The 19834-nt window shown below is 43.9% G+C and overlaps 1 protein-coding gene across 1 annotated transcript in view; it reads right to left on the bottom strand.

Annotated features, from left to right (window-relative positions):
• The window catches only part of HSPA12A (heat shock protein family A (Hsp70) member 12A), a 188761-nt gene that overhangs the window by 151150 nt on the left and 17777 nt on the right, over positions 1-19834 (bottom strand). The window lies entirely within an intron of this gene.

The following is a 19834-nucleotide window of genomic DNA, read 5'->3' on the forward strand; positions in this document are numbered from 1 at the left end:
TCTGGGTGGTCCTCACTTATCTTCCTTTACACTGAGCCCAACTCCGAATCTTCTTCCCACATCACCTTTTTTTTTTGTCCAGGTTGAGCATCATCGCGTCTCTCACAAGGCAACATGGTGGTGGCCTGGTTAAGGGGGCGAGCTCTGGAAGCAAACTGCCTGCTCTCAAGTCTGGCTCTGCCACTTAGACACAACCCCTGGGCCTCAGTTTACTCATTTGTGATAACCCCCACCGTGTAGGTCTGCTGAGACATTTAATAGAGAAAGAGCATGTGAAGGGATCAGCAGAGCTGGGCCCAAAGGAGGCCACCAGTGAGAGTGAGCCGCTGGCTTCCAGGCCCCACACCGCCCTGTTATTCCTCCTGCTGGTCGCGGGAACCAGCAGTTTTCTCCCTCAGGCCAGGCCAGAATGCAATGGTACTACATCCTCCCGACATGCCCCCTGTCATCCTGGAATAAAAACAGTCTGAGTGGGAGAGAGAAAGAAGACTGCTTGCTCCATTCATCTGGGAGAGCAGATGAGGCCCTTCACCCATGACACAAACACACTTCGCATATTTGTCCTTTGCCTTAGTAAAAGAGGAAAACCCTTCTAACCATCAGGAAAACGGATTTTTGCTCCTTAGAATCAAAACCAGAAGAGAGCAGCCTCTGCTTCCATGTACAATGGAGCGGTTTGTGGCAAACCATCACTCCCGCTGTGTCCAATAAGAAAAACGGAAATAAAATAGAAAACCTTTGTGCGTGAAGGCATTGGAGAGGTGCCGAGGCACCCAGGACCTAAAGGGACCAAAACTTTACAGAAGGAGGAATTGGATGGTGAGGGGATCTGACATTCTGCAGCTGCTTTTTATAGTAGGGAATTTGCTAATTCTGGGCGTGAAATGATTGGCTCGGGCTCCGGGCAAAGGCCTCAGTAGGGGTGCTGCTACAAAGAGGCGGAGAAACAAGCAGAGCTTTAGGCAATCCCATGGAGACGGAAGGACAAAAATTGGGGATTTGTGGGGGATGGAATTTCTATGAAAATGAAAGGTAGATAAGTTAACCAAACATGCTGCCGGTCTTCCCACCTTGAGACTTTGCCAAATTCTGAAGCCAACCAGGGCAGGAGGCTAATAAGCTAAGCTTTTGAAAAGTGGACTGGAATTTTCAGCACCCTTGCAGTGCTAAGGAAATAAGAAGTATTTCCTGCCAGAGAGGAGGGTCCCTGGTGAACACCCTGGCTCTCAGCTGGAGCACCTGGAGGCTATCACCTATGAACAGGGGCGAACCCAAGATGGACAGAGGTAAGTGTCCGATTGGATTCCAGTGACGAGCTCCTACTTTATCTGCCCCGAAGGAAAGGGGCCCATCTAGAGACTCTTTGATTTTTGATACATAATGTCCAACATTCAATAAAAAATTAATAGGCATGCCTCTTAACAGAACTAAATTATGAAAGTCCAAGAGAAGAAAGGAACTAGCCAATAGAAACAACCCTCAGGTAATCCAGATACCGGAATTAGCTGATAAACCTTTAAAATAGCTATAATGCGCATGTTCAAGATATATAAGAAACAGATTTAAAATGTGGGTCATTCCACCAGAGATTGTAATCTATTTTTAAAAGAATTAAATACAAATTATAGAACTGAAAAATATAATAACTGAAATTAAGAAGTCAGTAGATGCTTTTAATGGTAGATTAGACTCAGCAGGAGATTGGTAAACTTGAAGACACGTCAATACAAAATATTCCAACAGAAGTGCAAAGGGAAAAATATCGGAAAAGACATAAAAGATTATAAGAGATATGGGGATGCATGGAAAGGTCTAACATGTAAGTGGAGTCCTCAAAAGAGAAGGAGGCTAGCTGTTGGTGGGGGTCTAAATGGCCTCTTCCTTTTGCCCACCTGGCATGGAGTCTTGCCTCCTAAACATTTCCCTTATTGCTGCCTCACCTTGGACGTCTCAGCAAATAAAAAGCCATCTTTGCTGTCTATACCATCTTCAAGCAAAGATGAACTGTTTCTTTGACTTTGTATCAAACTAAAATCAATAGTGACCTTCAACATTTTTACCAAACTGTAAAAATTATAGTTTTCTACTAGGCAGAGACATCCTTTATCCTGTAAGCCATTCTCTAGCTGTGTCTCAATGGAAGGGCCAGAACAAGCCTTGGGGTGACTGCTTAGTACCAACAAGGGAAGGACACCTCTGGAACTTGCTTGATCCCCACCAGATAGGATGTGTGGGAAGCCCACCGGCCACTGCCAAACCAGATCACACCTTTTACCACCACCACCTTCTGTTAAAATCTAATAACTCTCCTGTTCTCTGTGGAGAAAAGATGACTGTGGTGTACATTTGTTTTTTGAGTATAGCTTAATTACGGGGGACAGCAAAATAAATCCCCTTTCACCAGAGCTAAGATTTAATTTCCGAAGACCCATGAGGTGGGAAAGAAGCCTGAAAGGGATCTTACCTTTCCAACAGATTGGGACAAATTATAAATTCTTGTCATGTGAGCCTTTCATCCTGCAGTTTGGGACCTAAATACAGGACTTTGAACTTAGCCCTATGCAATTTTTAAATTAATATATCAACTCTTATCAAACTCTTGGGTTCTCCGTAAAAGTGGCAGCCAATGAATTGGCTTCAAACTTCGGGTCACCTGCAACTCTGACCAGAGTAGAGGATTTCCTCTGCTTCAGATCCAAAATGCAAAAATAGACTTCCGGGTCAAGATGGCGGCTTAACAACGTGCGCGTTTTAGTTTGTCCCCCAGAACTACTAAATAACCAGAAACAGTACAGAACAGCTCCTGTGGCCACGTCAGTGACCAGACACACAGCGTACCCCAGTCTAGACCAGCTGGACCCGCTGTGAGCACCCAGAACCGTGAGTTCCCAAAGCGGCGGCCAGTGCCCCTCCCCCACAGGCCGCTTCCCAGAGGGGAAAGGAAAGGACTTTACCAGCAGCAGGTACTGGGCACAATCAAATGCCAGTTGTGGAACTAATTAACAAATTCTGACTACTAAAAATAGGCCCCCAGCTTAGGTGAACCTGATCAAAGCGGAGGTTGCTCATTTTTGCCCCCGTGCCAAGGGGGCAGGACTGACAGAAAAAGGGGGGAAAAAAACAAAAGAAGGAAACAGAGGTTTTTGTGGCTGTGTATCTACAAAGGCTTGGCTGCCTCTGGATACAGCGGCAGGACTTTTCAGGCTGCAACTGCCCCAGGCATAGGCAGAAGTGAGCTCTTTTGGGGGCTTATCTGGAGCTTGTGCCTTCCCCAGGGGAGGGGTGAAGCCCCACCCAGGTGGAATCCCTCCATCAAGGAATTCAGACACCAGGGCTCGGTAGTTTGAAGCTATTAAAACCAGCCTACAACCTCTCCTCTGTCTCCACCATGCCCCCAGCAGGGAGAGTCTGCCAAAGTTAAAGGTACCACATCATCTTATGCTGGTGGGACCTGCAGTCAGACAAGCGCCACACACAGGGCAGGATAAGAAAAACAGAGTTCAGAGACTTCACAGGAAAGTCTTTCAACCTGCTGGGTCTCACCCTCAGGGAAAACTGACGCAGGTGACTCTTTCCTCCTAATAGGAGGCCAATCTGGGAAAATCTGGCTGGGGTCTATAATATCTAAGTAGACCCTCCTAAGTGTGTGTGTGTGGGGAAGGCACCATACAAGCAGGGCAAGAAACAAGGAAACAAGAACAAAATGCAAAAATAAAATAGAGAAACCAAAACCCAAGAAAGGAATAACATGTAAGTACCCTGTTTCATGCAAGTTGAGTGAATTGTTTGAGTTAACATGGGAAGAAACAGAACCCTGCCATTTTTCTTTGGAAGTTCGCTCCTGACCCCAGTTCAAGCTGCCAGTCACAAATTCTAACTCCTCAGTGCAGTGTGTACCCACTTTCTGCTAGACATCTGCTGTTGACTGTGATATGAGACAGAAAGTTGTGGTTGGAAGGATTCTATTCCTAATCGGTGTCTCTGTCAGACCAAATATGTATCTGCAGAATTCATGTGATCACCTTGCTTTTAGCTATACCCTTTAAATGAAGGAAGCAGGCAATTTATATTAAACAACAAATACTGAGCATTTACCGTGTGCCAGGCACTGTGCTGAGCTCCTTAGTGTATCATCTTAATTAATCCTCTTAAAAATGCTATCAAGTAGATATTATTTCTTTATGTTATGAAAGAAGAAACTGAGGCCAGGGAAGATAAGTCACTTGCTATTACAGGTTGAATTGTATCCCCCCAAAAAGATATGTTGGAAGTCCTTACCCCCATACCTGTGAATGTGACCTGGTTTGGAAATAGGTTCTCTGCACTAGTAATCAGATTAAGATGAGTTCTTACTGAACTAGGATGGCCCTCATCCAATGTGACTGAAGTCCTTATAAGAAGAGAGGAGACTCAGGTACAGAGGGACGACAGCCCCGTGAGGATCCATGCAGAGTGGAGTTGTGCTGCTACAAGCCAAGGAATGCCCAGAATTGCTGGTAACCACCAGAAGCTGAAAGAGGTAAGGAAGGCTCCTCTCCTAGAGTCTTCAGAGAAAGCCTGGTCCTTCTGACACCTTGATTTCAGACTTCTGCCCTCCAGAATTGTGAGACCATAAATTCCTGATGTTTGAAGCCACTCAGTTGGTACTTTGCTACTGCTGTCCCAGAAATCAGTGCACTCTCCCTGGTCGGAGAGCCAGAGAGTGGCATATAAAAGGCTTGACTCCAGGCCATCTGCCTGCACCACCCTCAGCTCAACACCATTGGGCCATCCTCCCTGAAGGGCCTCTGGAGCCCTTTCCAGCTTTCAGCTGTTCTTCCTAAAACATTTGTATCACCCGGCCTCTGGCAGAAGAAAGAGTGTACAACCCCCCGAAACCATCATCCTCCCTGTTCAGCTGCCATCTCTGGAGGCAGAAGGCGCTCAGCACAGTTTTCCGGCACCTCCAGGCACCTCCGCACGCAGAGCGGAGAATGCTGGCCACGTGCCAGGCCCAGTGATGCACCCAATTATAGTTTCATCAGTGCACTCTCAACCTTTCCCCAGAAGCACGGGAGCTTTCAATAACACCAACCCTCACTAACCCTCCCACCTCACAGTGCCCAAAATGTTTCACCAAAGGAGCGAGTGGAGGAGGGACAGCATGTCTCACTCGCGGACTTCCTATCACAGGCTGGCATGACACGTCGACATTGAAAGTATGAAAGGTCCCACCTTGCTTGCATGAAACAGCTCTGAGGTCTCATCTGAATGGCCTGAGCTGTGGTCTCCAGAAAAAACTGCCACGAGCAACAATGTTTTTTTAAATGGGGTTTTTCTCTCTTTTCCTCCTTAAGTGAAGTCTTTCTAATGAGAAATACCAGAAGGTTTAAAATTGCCTCAAAGGAGTTTTTGGAACAATGCTTTGAAGGATTCCTTTTCATGCTCTGGGTTGCAAAGTGTTTCCAACTACACATTTGCTCAGCTATCTTACTGTAACTGAGTTTATTTTCCTGGTAAAGAAATTGATCCATGGGCTGTCTTTAAAACAATTCCCAAACTGGTTGAGGAAAAAAACATTCAGTCACCTGAAGAAAACAGAATTGAAACATTATTTCAGCAGAATTGAAATATTATTGAAAAAAGAGTTGAAACATTAATTCAAGCCATGACTTCCCTGTTTAATATCTTTCTCCCTTTCTGGTGATTATATTGTTGATTGTCGAAAAACAATCTATAGCTTGCCAGAATCCATCTGAATACCTAATTCTAACTGTAATCAGAGTCAGGCAAGAGTAAATAAGCACTGCAGGCTACAACCCCCATCTAGAACTGTTTATGCCGTATGAAAATAGTATATATTTTCACAATTAAAAAAGGAAGAAAGCGCATCTGCAATTTTTGCCTAGGACTCTGGGATTGAAACTTCCACTGCCAATGACCTGTGATTTCCCCCAGCTCTCTGAAGAGCTTCTGAGATCTATTTTTTCTAACAGAAGCTTTGTCTGTAGTGCCTGAACTCTGGCTACAAAATTAGCTTGCTTAAAACAATGGAATTAAAGAGACAATAGGAAACAAGGTCCTGGTTTTGTGCACTGAGCACTAAACCCCAGCACCGCCAGCGATGGGGGTAGGGGACGCGGATCTTAGCTGAGCCCCTCCTGAGGCCAGGAAGCGGGGACTTCTGTCCATTCCTTCCAATCCAGGAGTAGGACATTCTCATTTCTGTAGCAATTCTCTATTTAAGGCTTCTCTGCTCAACACTCCTCCTGGCAAAATCTCAGGCTGTCAATAGACTATAGAGAACTGGGGAATTGAGACAATTAACTGAATATCTCAGGCTCACCTCTCCTCCCAAAATCTTTGCCTGAAAAATGTGGGTCATTTAAAATAATCTGCAAAATAAAAGATAGTGCAAGATCATCTCACTGACTTATTCTTTGCAGGAATTAAAAACATCATAGAACCCGCTGCCTAAGTTAGGAGCCCGGCAGTCTTGTTGGATTGCATCCCCCAACCAAATTAGACCCCAACTGCATTGCTCAGACCGCCACAATAGCAAGCTTGTCCCCAGCTTCCTCTTCCTCTCCATGGTCTCTGCCTCGAGCCAGGTCCTCCTCACCTCCTGCCCGAGCTGCTGCACCAGCCCAGTTTGCTGTCCCAGCCTCCTGTCTTTCTCCCTGGCCACACGCTGCCGGTGGGTTTCTCCAAATACGTACCCAAACCTTGCTCTCTCTTCACTGCAGAATCAAGTCTCAATGCCCTAACCTGGCAGGTGAGCTAATTGCAATTAGAAACCTATGTACCTTGCCTGTCCTTCTGGGCTCCTTCAGCAGTTGCCCCAAAGCCAGCCCCACCCCTTAGGGGAAGCCCAGGTCTCCATGGGCTCTTTTCTCTACTCAGCTCAGCTGCTCTCTGTGTCAACCATAACTGCAGAGTTGTAGGAAGTGGGATGCAGATATGTTTCCACATACTGGCCCCATGGAGACAAATGCTACAGCATAATCCCTTAACACTTTGACGTAATGGTCTGGTGGCCCAGGGAGAAATATTTCATGGTCAAAGATGAGAAATGTTCACAAGGAACACGGTAGTATGTGACCCAGAAATCATAGTTCTGCTCTAGAGCAGTGAGTGTAAAAATTAAAATTTTTCTTGATAAGACAGAAATGAAAAACAAGAGTAAATAATGGATGTCAAATTGTGGAGAGAAGTACTCCTAGACTGGCAGTCATACTTTCTGGACTTTTGTACTTTGTCTTGGTTTATGAATCTCCTGTCAGTCCTCACTGCTCTCGTGCTTCTGCCCCTCTGGGCCTCCCCAGCGTCCACAGCTGACTGGTTCCACTGCCCCCCTTCTCTCTGGGACAGATGTGCCAGAATGGGATCCCATTCTGTTTTCCTCTGCTTCACAGGCAGCTCCTTGCTTGGGCAGCCCCAGCACTGTGTTCCATGAGTCTACATTCCAGCCACACTGTCATTCATGGGTCCCAAATTCACGTGCATTTCCCCAGCTCCAAGATTTTGCTTTTGTCATCTTTCCGCCACAAATGCCCATCATCTGTCTGGTATACCCTGCACCCCTCTTTATCTTTCAGGCTTCTGCTTCTTAGATTTTCTCAACTTGCCCACCCACTGCCCTCAACAAAGAGGGCAGAATTGATTCCCATTGCATTTTTTATAGGATGAGTAAGAATGATCCAGAAAGCAATGCTAATATCGGGAAATCATAACATTAAATGATATGTGCATTGGAAATGTACCATACATGTTTGGGAATAATTTGTGTTTTTAGTTGGTACAAATAAGTTGAATTGAATTGATAACATTAAAATTAGACAAACGCGTGTTGATTACTAAAATATAGAAAACCAAGGAAAAACAAACAAAAAACTTGTTTCTACCTCTTCGCAAATGTCTTGCTCAGCATGCCACCTGCTGCTAAAGGAATATTAAAGAGAATGAGGCTTGTTTTGCCATTTTAAGGACCACAATGGAGGTGAGAGGATGGGGCTAGAGCTAGAGCGACTTCTGAGGAGGACAATTAACAGTGGCCACCCGGGGAGGATGTGGATGCACTGAGTCCTGAGAGGACGCTGGGGACCACCTGGGAACAGGGTATTGACACAGGTCAGTTTTCAGTCCTCATCAGGAGTGGCTGGTCAGCGCCCCTGACACAGCAGGCATCCACACCTCCAAGGAATACTTCACTTGACCCAGGATGTCCCGTTATCCAGGCTCCCCTCTTCCCTCACTTGTTCCTCCTCATCTCTCTGACCTCTAAATGTAGGTGCACCCCAGGCCTGAGTCTCCTGGCATTTCTTTTCCATTTACACTGTCTCCTGGCAGAACTGCATCTAGTTTCTTGGCTTTAAATGCCCTCTACATGCTGACGACTCCCATGTTGACATCTCTAGCCTGAGAACCCCCATGTCTTCACTCGGATATCTAGCAGGGAACTCAAAGGAACAAGCTCCAAACCCAATATCTGATCTTCCTTCCCAAACCAGCTCCTTCTCTAGTTGTTGGCATCTTGGTAATTGGTAACCCCATTCTTCCCGTTGCTCAGACCAAAAATGCCAGCATTGTACTTACTCTTCTCTTTTCACCCCCTCGTCCAGTCATCAGAAATCCTGGGACCTCCTGTCTGAAACATGCCTGCTTCCCACCACCTCCACCACTATCACCATTAACAAACTGGCACCATCTCCTATCTATATCATTGAGATAGCTTCCTAACTGGTCTCCCTGCTTCCACCTCTGGCTAATCCCCTCCCTGCCAAAGTCCTGTCTCAATAAATCAGAGGGATCTCTTAAAAATGCAATTCACATCACATCACTTCTCTACTCAACCCCCTGGTATCCCATCTCAGAGGCCCACAAAGCCCTACCTGGCCTCATCTCCCAGCTAGGTGGACTTCTGATGGCAATCTCACCTCAGGACCTTTGCACCAGCTGTTCCTTCTGCCTGGGATGTTTCTCAGGTATGAACATGGTTTTGTCGCTCACCTTCCTCAGACTTCTGCTCAAATGTCACCTTCTCAGTGAGGTCTCCCCAACCCCCTTATTTTAAATTCTATCCCTACTTCCACCCCATCATTCCCTATTAGCCATTCTGCTTTATTTTTCTCTATAGATTTGTCACTTGATATATTTATTAAGATTTTGTCCTACCTCCCCACCATCTCCCCACTAAAACGTAAGCTCCCCGAGGAAAGGAATTTGTATGTTATTCACTGTAGTATCCCAATATGTAGAACAGTGCTTGGCATGTGTTCTAGTTTGCTAGCTGCCAGAATGCAATATACCAGAGGCAGATTGGCTTTTAATAAAAGAGGATTTATTCCATTAGTTCTTCAGAGAAATGGCAGCTAACTTTCAACTGAGGTTCTTTCTTACATGGGAAGGCATAGGGTGATCTCTGCTGGCCTTCTCTCCAGGCTTCTGGGTTCCAACAACTTTCCCTGGGTGATTTCTTTCTGCATCTCCAAAGGCCTGGGCTGAGCTGTGAGTGCTGAGATGAGGTATGCTGAGCTGCTTTGGCTGTGCTACGTTCAGTCTTTCATTTAAGCACCAGCCAACTGAATCAAACATGATTCATTGCAGCAGGCATGCCTCCTAGCCACTGCAGATGTAATCAGGAACAGATGATGTTTTTACATGCCACTGGCTTATGTCCACAGCAATAGAACTAGGCACTTTCACCTAACCAAGCTGACACCTGACTCTTAACTACCACAGCATGTAACAGATGCTAAATAAAGATCTGTTGACTGGTTTGGGGTTGCACACTGATTCACCATCTCACTCCCTGGAAGGAAACCCTAGGCCTCAGGGCATGGGATGGAAAGTCACAGTCCATCATGGCACTCACCACGGAACAGCCCAGGGCTCTAGTGATCTGCCAGCCTTCTCTGCCAGCGGCATCGAGCCTCTTTCATTTCAGAATCCCCAGAGTCTACCACAGGGCCTGGAAAAAAGTGGGTGAGTATTACATTAATAAAACCTAGATAATTTAGGACAAAGAAGAACCTGAATTAAATGAGGTCAGATGAAGGCACAAATTTGGTTTAAAAGATTCCTTTTTATGCTCTGTCTGTCCTCTAGTGTTCGTGAAGGCAGTTCTATCAATTTGTGCATAGTAGTAATATTTTGCTCCAGGTAGAGCCTTAGGTTTCTCTAAGGACATGGATAACCCAGTTTCTGCCCACATCTACACCTGCCCCCATCACTGCTCGCATGGGGACAGCCTCTCTCCATCCTGAGCGGAGGGAGCACAGGCTAAATGGCCATAAACCTCGGGTCCCTATCTTCCCTCCACACTTACCAAACTTGCTTATGACCTTACCTCTGTGAGCCTCAGTTTCTTCATCCGAGGTTAATTTATTATTTTATAAGAGGATAACTAGCTAGTGAGTTTGATGAGGGATGCATTTGTAAAGGGGATTTATGGTTTATGAAAATATAGAAAGCAGGAATCATCAGGATCCACAATGAGTTTGCTGACTGACAAATTGATCTTGTTTCCTCCTTTGACAGGATTATTAGAAAATAAGGTAGATCAGGGGTTAGTGGAGTTCAGAAGGGCATTTGATAGTGGGGTTGACATATAATTGGGTGCAAAGACCACTGGGTGATTTAAGCACTGGTTGGAAACCTATGCTCCAAGGTTGTACTTTAATCATCTCAGAGAGAAGAACTGAACTCCTTGGCAAATTTTTATCACTGGCTCGAATGAAAATAAAGAGGACATGTTCACTGCATTTGGGGATAAGCTGGGGGCAAAAGATGTCATGACCAAGGTCACAAACAGGAACAAAATCAATCTCACTGCCAGGCTAGAAGCAATGGACTGAACCTAAGAATACAAAATGGAAAGGGTAGGGGCAACTTGCTACCTTCAGCTCCAAAGAACTAAATTCCCAGGCATACAAAGAGAAAAGCATGGCTTTGCAGCAGAAGACTTGAAAATGTACGAGCAATTTTTATTGACATAAGCCATGGTGTGATGTAACTGCATGTACTGGTTTGAAACTATTGCATACCCCAGAAAAGCCATATTCTTTCATCTTCATTCAATACTCTTAAGTGAGATCTTTCTTATTATGTTGTTTCCATGGAGCTGTGACCCACCCAACTGTGGGTAGGACTTTTGATTAGGTGGTTTCCATGGAGATGTGTCTCCATCGATTCAAGGTGGGGTCGCTGTCTGGAGTCCTTTTAAGGGAAACATTTTGGAAAAAGTTTCAGAGCCCACACAGCCAGAAACCTTTGGAGATGCAGAAGGAAAACGCTCACAGGGAAGCCTAATGAAAGGAGAAGCTGGGAGAGAAAGCTAGTGGATGCTGTCACGCACCTTCCCAGCTGACAGATGTTCTGGATGGCATCAGCCTTTCTTGAGTGAAGGTAACAATTTGTTGGTGCTTTAATTTGGACATTTTCACGGCCTTAGAACTATAAACTTGCAACTTAATAAATTCCCTTTATAAAAGCCATTCCATTTCTGGTATATTGCATTGTGGCAACTTAAGCAAACTGAAACACTGTGCCTAATATCAACACTCCACCTTATCCCTTCTCATAATCTAACTCAGACTTGACCTATATTCATAGACTCGTACCCATAAGTGTGGGGTAAACACCCCGCTGTGTTCACTGATAGTCTGATGGGTCTAGGGGAGCACATATTAAAGGTATGTGAAATGAGTAGTGCACAAATGAAATTAAGAAAACTACTCCATTTCTAAGAACATCAAAAAGGATAATATACTTAGGAATAAATTTAACAAAAGAAGTTCAAAAAGTATACTCTGAAAACTACAAAATATTGTTGAGAAAAATCAAAGAAGACCTAAATAAATGGAAAGGCAATCTATGTTCATGGATCAGGGATCTTAATATTAAGATGGAAATACTCCCCAAATTGATCTAAATTCAGTGCAATTCCTATCAAAATTCCAGCTGGCTTCTTGGTAAAAATTGATGAGGATCCCAAAATTCATACAGAAATTCAGGGGACCCAGAATAGACCCAGAATAGACAAAATATTGAAAAAGAAGAACAAAGTTGGAGATTTCATACCTCCTGATTTAAAAACTTACTACAAAGTTACAGTAAGCAAAACAATGAGATACCAAAAGGTATAAGGGTGGTTCAGTGGTCGAATGCTTGCGTGTCATGCAGGAGACTGGGTTCGATTCCTGGCCCATGCACCCAAGAAAAACAGTTTGATACCAGCATAAGGCTAGACAAACAGTTCAATGGAACAGAACTGAGAGACCAGAAATAGACCCTCATATTTACAGTCAATTGATTTTCTACAAGGGTGCCAAGACCACTCAATGGGGAAAGAATTGTCATTTCACCAGATGGTACGCAGACAGCCAGATAACAAGCAAAACAATAAAATTGTTGCTTTATTTCTTCCCTCAGTATGCAAAAATTAATTTAAAATGGATCAACAGCCAAAATTTAAGAGCTAAAACAATAAAACTCTTAGAAAACAGCACATGTATAAATCATCATGACTTTGGATTAAACAATATTTTCTCAGGTATAACAACAAAAGAAAAATATATAGATAAACCCGACTTCATTAAAATTAAAAAAATTTGTGCTTCAAGGGGCACCATCATGAATTACAAAGGCAATCTACGGAATGGGAGGAAATATTTGCAAATCACGTATCTGACAAAGGACTTGTATCTAAAATATAGAAACCATTAAAACACAATAATAAAAGATAAATAACCCAATTAAAAAATGTACAAAGGATCTAAATAGACATTTCACCAAAGAAGATACACAAATAGCCAATAAACACATGAAAAGACCCTAACATCAATAGTTTTCAGGGAAATGCAAACCAAAACCACAATGAGGTATCGGTTCACACACTAGGATGACTATAATAAAAAAGACAAATCACATGTGCTGGAGAGGATGTGGAGAAATTGGTAGCCCCATACACTGGTAGGAATGTAAAGCAGTGCAGCTACTTTGGGAAACAGTCAGGCAGCTCCTCAAAAGGTTAAACACAAAGTTACCATTTGACCCAGCAATTCCACTTCTAGGTATATACCTGAGAGAAATGAAAACATACATTCACGCAAACACTTGTACACTAATGTTCATAGCAGCATGACTCATAATAGCCAAAAAGTGGAAACAATCCAAATGCCCATCAAATGATGAGCAAAATGTGATCTAGCCATACAATGGAATATTATTTGGCAGTAAAAAGGAATAAAGAGCTGACATGTTACAACATGTATAAACTTTAAAATTGATCACATATTGTATGATTCCATTATTATTAAGTGTTCTGAATAGGCAAATGTGTAGAGACAGAAAGTAGGTTAGAGGTTGCCCAGAGTTGGGGGAGTTGGAGGGAAATGGGGAGTGACTGCTAATGGCTACAGGGCTTTTTTGGGGGTGAGGAACATGTTCTAAAATTGACTGTGGTGACAGGGGCCCAACCCTATGATAAACTAAACACCACTGAATTGTACATTTTAAATGAGGGAATCGTGCAATATGTGATTTTATCTGAAGTCGCTATAAAGTAAAAGGGGGAGGAGAGAGAAATGGGCAAACTGGATATTCGAATGGTAATGGAGGTAGAACCACGTATACAGAATCATATAGTTCTGTAAAGAACTAAAGGGTCTGGGAGTAAAACAGTAAGACTCCGGGGAGGAAGCCATCTTCAACTCTTTGAGGGGCTATCAGATAGAAAGGGAACTGGACATTCTGTGTGGCCCCAAATCAAACTCTCCACCTCCATCTTGGCTACTTATCCCCCACCCCAAATCCCATGCCCCCCCCCATACCCAACAATTCCTACACGTGCTACACATCTCAGCTTAGCTGTCATCACCCAGGGACGTTCCCCTGGCCCTGCCCCTCTCGTTGGGACAACCTCTTCGTAGCACACTGTCACAGCACCGTGTTCCTCACCTTCACAGCACTTCCACCTGGAACGGCATATTTAATTACCGTATTACAGTCCGAGGACCCCACTAAATTACTGCCTCCATAAAGGAACCACGTAGGTTTTCATTCACCTTTGTCTCCTGAGAACCTATCATGCCTGGCCTACAGGGATATTTGGTGAATCAATGGATGAACGAAACAACCGTTAGAAACTATAAGCAGACAGTCTAAGGAAAAACTCCCCTAGGGTCACGCTGCTCTCGGTGCCACAAGCGGCACTGAGTGACACCGAACCTTCCACAGCGCTACGGTTCAAGCACATGGCGGACAGAAGTGTCAGGGCACCGAAGATAGGTCAGATAGGGCTTGCCCCCCTTCTCTTCTAAAATATAAGTAGTTTCTGTACCCTGGAAAGAAAAATTCTAAAAAGCAGTTTTAAGTCAAAGCACCCATAATCTCTCTACCCAGCAATGGCCCGGTTAACGTAGTACATCCTTCCAGACTTTGGCTATGCTGCATGTCATTGTATAGACAAATGATACTTTCCAACTCTTCACCAGGCAGCATTTAGTTTATTTCCACTTCCTTTTTTTTGCCACTATAATCCACACTGCAAATGAACAGCCTTATTTAGTGCACACATGTCTGATCATTTCCTTAAGGTAATTTCCCCTTACTTTTGAAGTAAGGAGCATGAGCATTTTAATATTTCAGATTCATATTTGACTAGATAATTTGAAAATTCTATTCTAATTCTAAGATTCATGGGGGGGGGGGCACAGTGGCTCAAGTGGCAGAGTTCTCACCTATCATGCCGGAGACATGGGTTCGATTCCTGGTGCCTGCCCGTGTAAATTTAAAAAAAGATTCTTCAATTACCCATTCTTACTATCTCAGAGAAAAGTCAAAACGGGCAAATGTACGTAAAAGTGCTTCAAAAATTTATAGTGTGTCGAAAAGCAGAATACAATTATGATCCAATGCCAACTCGTTCAAGGTTTATCTATAGTCTCCATTCACCTTGGAAGCATTTTTCAAGCAATGCAACCTCTATGAATTTCCTCCTCTTATGAACAAAGCACTTGTTTTTTCCTCCATTCACTTGGCACTTAATCATATATTGCCTCCTGGCGTCTCTTGCTGACTTGGAGTGTTAGGTAACTTTACAGGTGTGTGAACTTTGCCTTTCAAACTTGAGGGAGGGATCAGATGCATCTTGTCCATACATGTACATTCCCAAGCCTTGAATAGCTCACATTTATGGGCATTTGATTTTCACAAAACCCAATCAGGTAGGTACTTTATATTATTCACATTTCACATTACAGATGGGGAAACTGGGCTTAGAGAGATCACATGGCTTGCTCAAGATCAGAGACAGGGAAATGGCGGAGCCAGATTGAGATCCCAGCAATCTGACTCGGACCCCAGCAAGGGTTCTACAGATGTTTGCTGAATGAATCTCTGTATGAATGAATGTGTGCTCGAATCCCCACCCTGGAATCCACACCTGAGCTTCTCTTAACCAGCTGGTTGGTTCTTACCTTATGACAGGTTCTAAATCTTCCATCACACAAATATTCCTGAGTTACCCTAACCTTAGATGAAAACCTAGGTCATCTGAACAGCAGAAAGAGCATTGTTTTGGCTCTTATTCCCACCAGCTACTGGAAAAGTCTTCCTTAAGGGGAACCTCCAATGCCTTCTAGGTGAGACTTACTGGTTTCCAAGTGAGTCTCCTGTATCCAGGCTTCTGTCCCCAACAGAGACAACCAGAGGGGTGTCCCCACTGCTGGCCAAGCCTATGTTGGGCCACTTCCAGCCACTTGCCTTCCATACTTATTGAAGCTGATAGATACCTGGAGCCACTGCGATGCTGCTGTGTTCACTTTAAAGGGGCCAGAGCCACCTCTAGCTGGTACAGGCGCCGCTGGTGCTGGTGCCACCGCCACCGCCAGTGCTGGTGCCACTGCTACCATGCGAGTGCCACAAACACTGCCAGCGCCGGGCTCACCGCCTCTCTGCCACTGCACCAGGTCCACGGGGCTGCTGCCTCCTGTCACACTGCAGGGAGCTGGAGCTGGCACAGTCCCTGTACCTTCCAGAGCTCCCAGAGATGGACAGGTACTATAGAAATGGTAAGGAGCAAGAGTGAAGCCCTCCCCTTCTTTTTAGGCAACTAAGACAAGAGACAAACTGAGTCACAAAACATCAGAAGTGTTCAAAAGTGTCACTCTCATCCAAATGATGCTTCACTGAGATTTATCTTGGGATGAATTCTTTTTGATAGACTTCTCTGGTCCTTCATGCAAACAGATTCTTGACGAGCCCAGCACATTCTGCCAAGATATCTCTAAATCCTTCAGGGACAGACATTGGAGTGAGGTCAAATGAGAACTGTTCCCTACCTGCACTCTTCTCCCACAATCCTTTCTTGCTCGGGTTGCTAGGAAGCTCAGGGATACTTCTGTGACCCAGATTTTAAAATACAACAAGACCTCATGGATTACATTTGGGAACAAACCTTACACCTGATGTCACCCTATTTTCCTTTCTGTTCCATTTCTCAGATGTACCATTTTTATTTTATTATATTTATGTCGGAAAGTCCCTTTTGGAATAAGACAGTAGTTATAAAGGCAAAAGGAAATACAATGAAGAGATGGAATACAAACTTATATATACATATTTTTTAGAAAAAGAAAGCCCATTTTCAAATTTGGTGTGTTTCATTAGAGGTTTCTTCTGAGGACTTTTTCAAAAAAGCAGAATATCTTGGCCAAATGACTTAACAGATACAAGAGAAAAAGCGAGGCTCTCTCAGGCAGCTTTACTGAACATGATTTGCAGAATGGTTGTTCCCCTCCCTGCCCTTGGTGGGCAGATATCAAGAACTCTGCCAGGCATGGCTGGTCTAGGGTCTCCAACTCTTCCTGATTTTCTACTTCCTTCCACCCAGAATGCCTTGCCTAAAGAGCACCCAAATTCCTAGCTGTCCTAGGTGGGCTGTGACAGATGAGTTCATGCTAAGGTTTTAGTGCTGTGACAATATGCTTGGCAGTTAGGGGTTCATATAATCCAATGGCACAACCAGCTATATAACTTGTTGGGGCCAGTGCAAAATGAAAATGCAGGACCCCTTGGTCCAAAAATTATTATGAATTTCAAGATAATGTCAGCAGAGAATTAAACCAAGCACAGAGCCCTGTGCCTCACACCTGTGAAGCCAGCTCTGTCCAATGTATGAAGTGATGCATCAGGGTCACGCCAGCCACAGGGTAAACAGGGCACATCAGTTCCTAAAGCATCAGTTATACTTAAAAAAGTATAATTTAGAAAACTACTTTTATATATAACCACAAAATGCTTTTTATGGAAGAAAACTAAAAACTGGCAAATATTTAGAAAATTTCAAGTATATTACATCCTGGCAGAAGTACTGGTGATTCAGCCCCATGATTTGGACCACTATGGTAGAAAAGTTATGATAAATGCTGTCCTAACTTCTGCCACGTTTCCATCCAAGCCTCCACCCCTCATCAGAGCTCTGCATTTTAAGAGAGGGGTTGGAAGGCATGAGAAGACAGTAGGTGCCACAGCAAAGTAGAAAAGGGTAAGTCACCATGGGCACAAGTAGCTGGCAATGTGGAGGCTTGTCAAAGTAGTGCAGGACTTGGTGAGGCTGAGAGGAAATTGTTCCGAGAAGGGGAGCAAAGGAGCAGAGGGGAACAAGGGACACATTTTGTCAGTGGGCAAGAGGATGGTCAACAGGTGGCGAGTGCTCGCATGGGGCTACTGAATTTTGAAAAAACAGCTAGGAACTTGACAGCTTTTAAAGCTTTATAATCTGCTTTTAAAACAGGGATGTCATGTTCACAGAGGGTAAAATAGCTGTGACTGACTCAATGTGAAAAAGGCACTTTTATATAAATGGCACATGAACATTTTCCTTCTACAAGCAAAGAGCATAAGAAGAGAATCCAAAGGGTAAGCAAGCGGAGTTGTTTGCCCAGAATTGGCCATTGTTTAACCTTCACCCAACTCTCCAGGTCTCACAGGTGCCTCGTAGCTCTAGCAAAAGGCTTTTGGTTTTGTGTAAAGACAGTTGTCAGGGCTGGGTTATTAATCGGGTTTGCCCTTTACATAATGCCAGAAAGTGCACAGCACATCACGAGAGAAAGCCTGTGGCAAACAAAGAAACCCTGAAGCTCCCCAAGATTAACAAACTCAGGTTCAACTAGACTGAATGACGAGGGAAAAATATTTGAAAAGTGTGAGATGTGTGATCTCTACACTGAAATAATGCCTAGGGAAACTCAAAACTATTTCAGTCTATATATGCATTCCCCTCCTCTCATGACCTTTCAGATTTCAATGTAATATGACACACATGGTAGGACTTTGAAAGCTCAGAGATCTGCCTTTAGGAGTATGTAAGCCAAGATACATGCAGTCTCATCCATGTTGTGCCAGGTTGAAAGTATTATGCACCCCAGAAAAGCCATGTTTTAATCCCGATCCAATCTTGTGGGAGCAGTCATTTCTTTTAATCCTGATTCAACACTGTAGGTTGGAAACTTGATTAGATTATCTCCATGGAGATGTGGCACACCCAGTTGTGGTTGTGACCATTTGATTAGGTGGAGATGTGACCCCACCCATTCCAGGTGGGTCTTGATTCATTTACCGGGATCCTTTAAAAGAGGAAACATTTTGGAGAGAGTTAGAAATGACAGAGCCAACAGAAACTTCAGAGCAGAGCTGACACAGATGCCAACACTTAGAGAAGAGACATTGCCATGAGATGCTAAGCAAGCCAGAACCTGGAGAGAGCCAAAGGATGCCAGGAGATGAAAGCCAGCCCCGAAGAAGTAAAGTGAGAAACCTCCACAGGAACAGAGGCTGAAAGCAACAGAGCCCAGGAGCAACGGACCAGCAGATGCCAGCCATGTGACTACCCAGCTGACAAGAGGTCTTCCTGGTCCATCAGCCTTCCTTGAGTGAAGGTAACCTCTTGTTGGTGCCTTAATTTGGACAATTCCACTTCCTTAGAACTGTAAACTTGTAACTTATTAAATTTCCCTTTCGTGAACACCATTCCAGTCTGGTATATTGCATTCTGGCAGTTTATTAACATATGTGTTACAAAGGTTCTAGATTAATCCCGAATACAAACTCACCATTCAAAGTAAAAGATACTGTGTAGTACAAGTATATTCCTTCAGGCTGCACCAATTCTCTCCCAAACCCAGTACCTCTCTTGTTCTCTTGATAGTTAGATAGATAGCTAGATAGATAGATAGACAGACAGACAGACAGAGATAGAGAGATATGTATATAATGAGAGCAAGTGGTGGGAGAGAGAGAAAATAAATACATATACATACATCTACACATATACAAACGTGTATACATATATGTATACACAGCATAATTCAACATAATTCATTTCTATTAAAGTAAACCAATATTAGAGTTTCTGCTATGTGCTGGCCATATGCTAGGCACTAAAACATAAAGCTATATAAGACGGTGTCACTACCCTCATGGAGTTTACCATCTAGAGAGGAAACAAACTGAGAATAAAACCCCATATCTATGAGCATAGTGGCTGCCTATAACGGGAGGCAGCATGGTTTGGTGGTTTGGTATTCTGAGTGTTTAGTAGCATGTGGTCCAGTCCCACTGGCTGGGTTCAGGTCCCTGTCTCATCCCTTCCAACTGTGTGACATAAAACATGCAGCTTCATTCAGTCTCGGGGTCCTCATTAGTAAAATGAATCTCTACAATAGTACCTTCTTCATAGGGTGATGGGGATTAAACAATTTAAGTGAAAAGCCCTTATAGTGACAGCGTACAGAAGGCACTCAATAAAAGAGAACTTTGGTTATTACTATAATTATCATGATTATTATTATGG

This window comes from Tamandua tetradactyla, chromosome 13, assembly GCF_023851605.1.
Source record: "Tamandua tetradactyla isolate mTamTet1 chromosome 13, mTamTet1.pri, whole genome shotgun sequence".
Classification (NCBI taxonomy): Eukaryota; Metazoa; Chordata; class Mammalia; order Pilosa; family Myrmecophagidae; genus Tamandua; species Tamandua tetradactyla.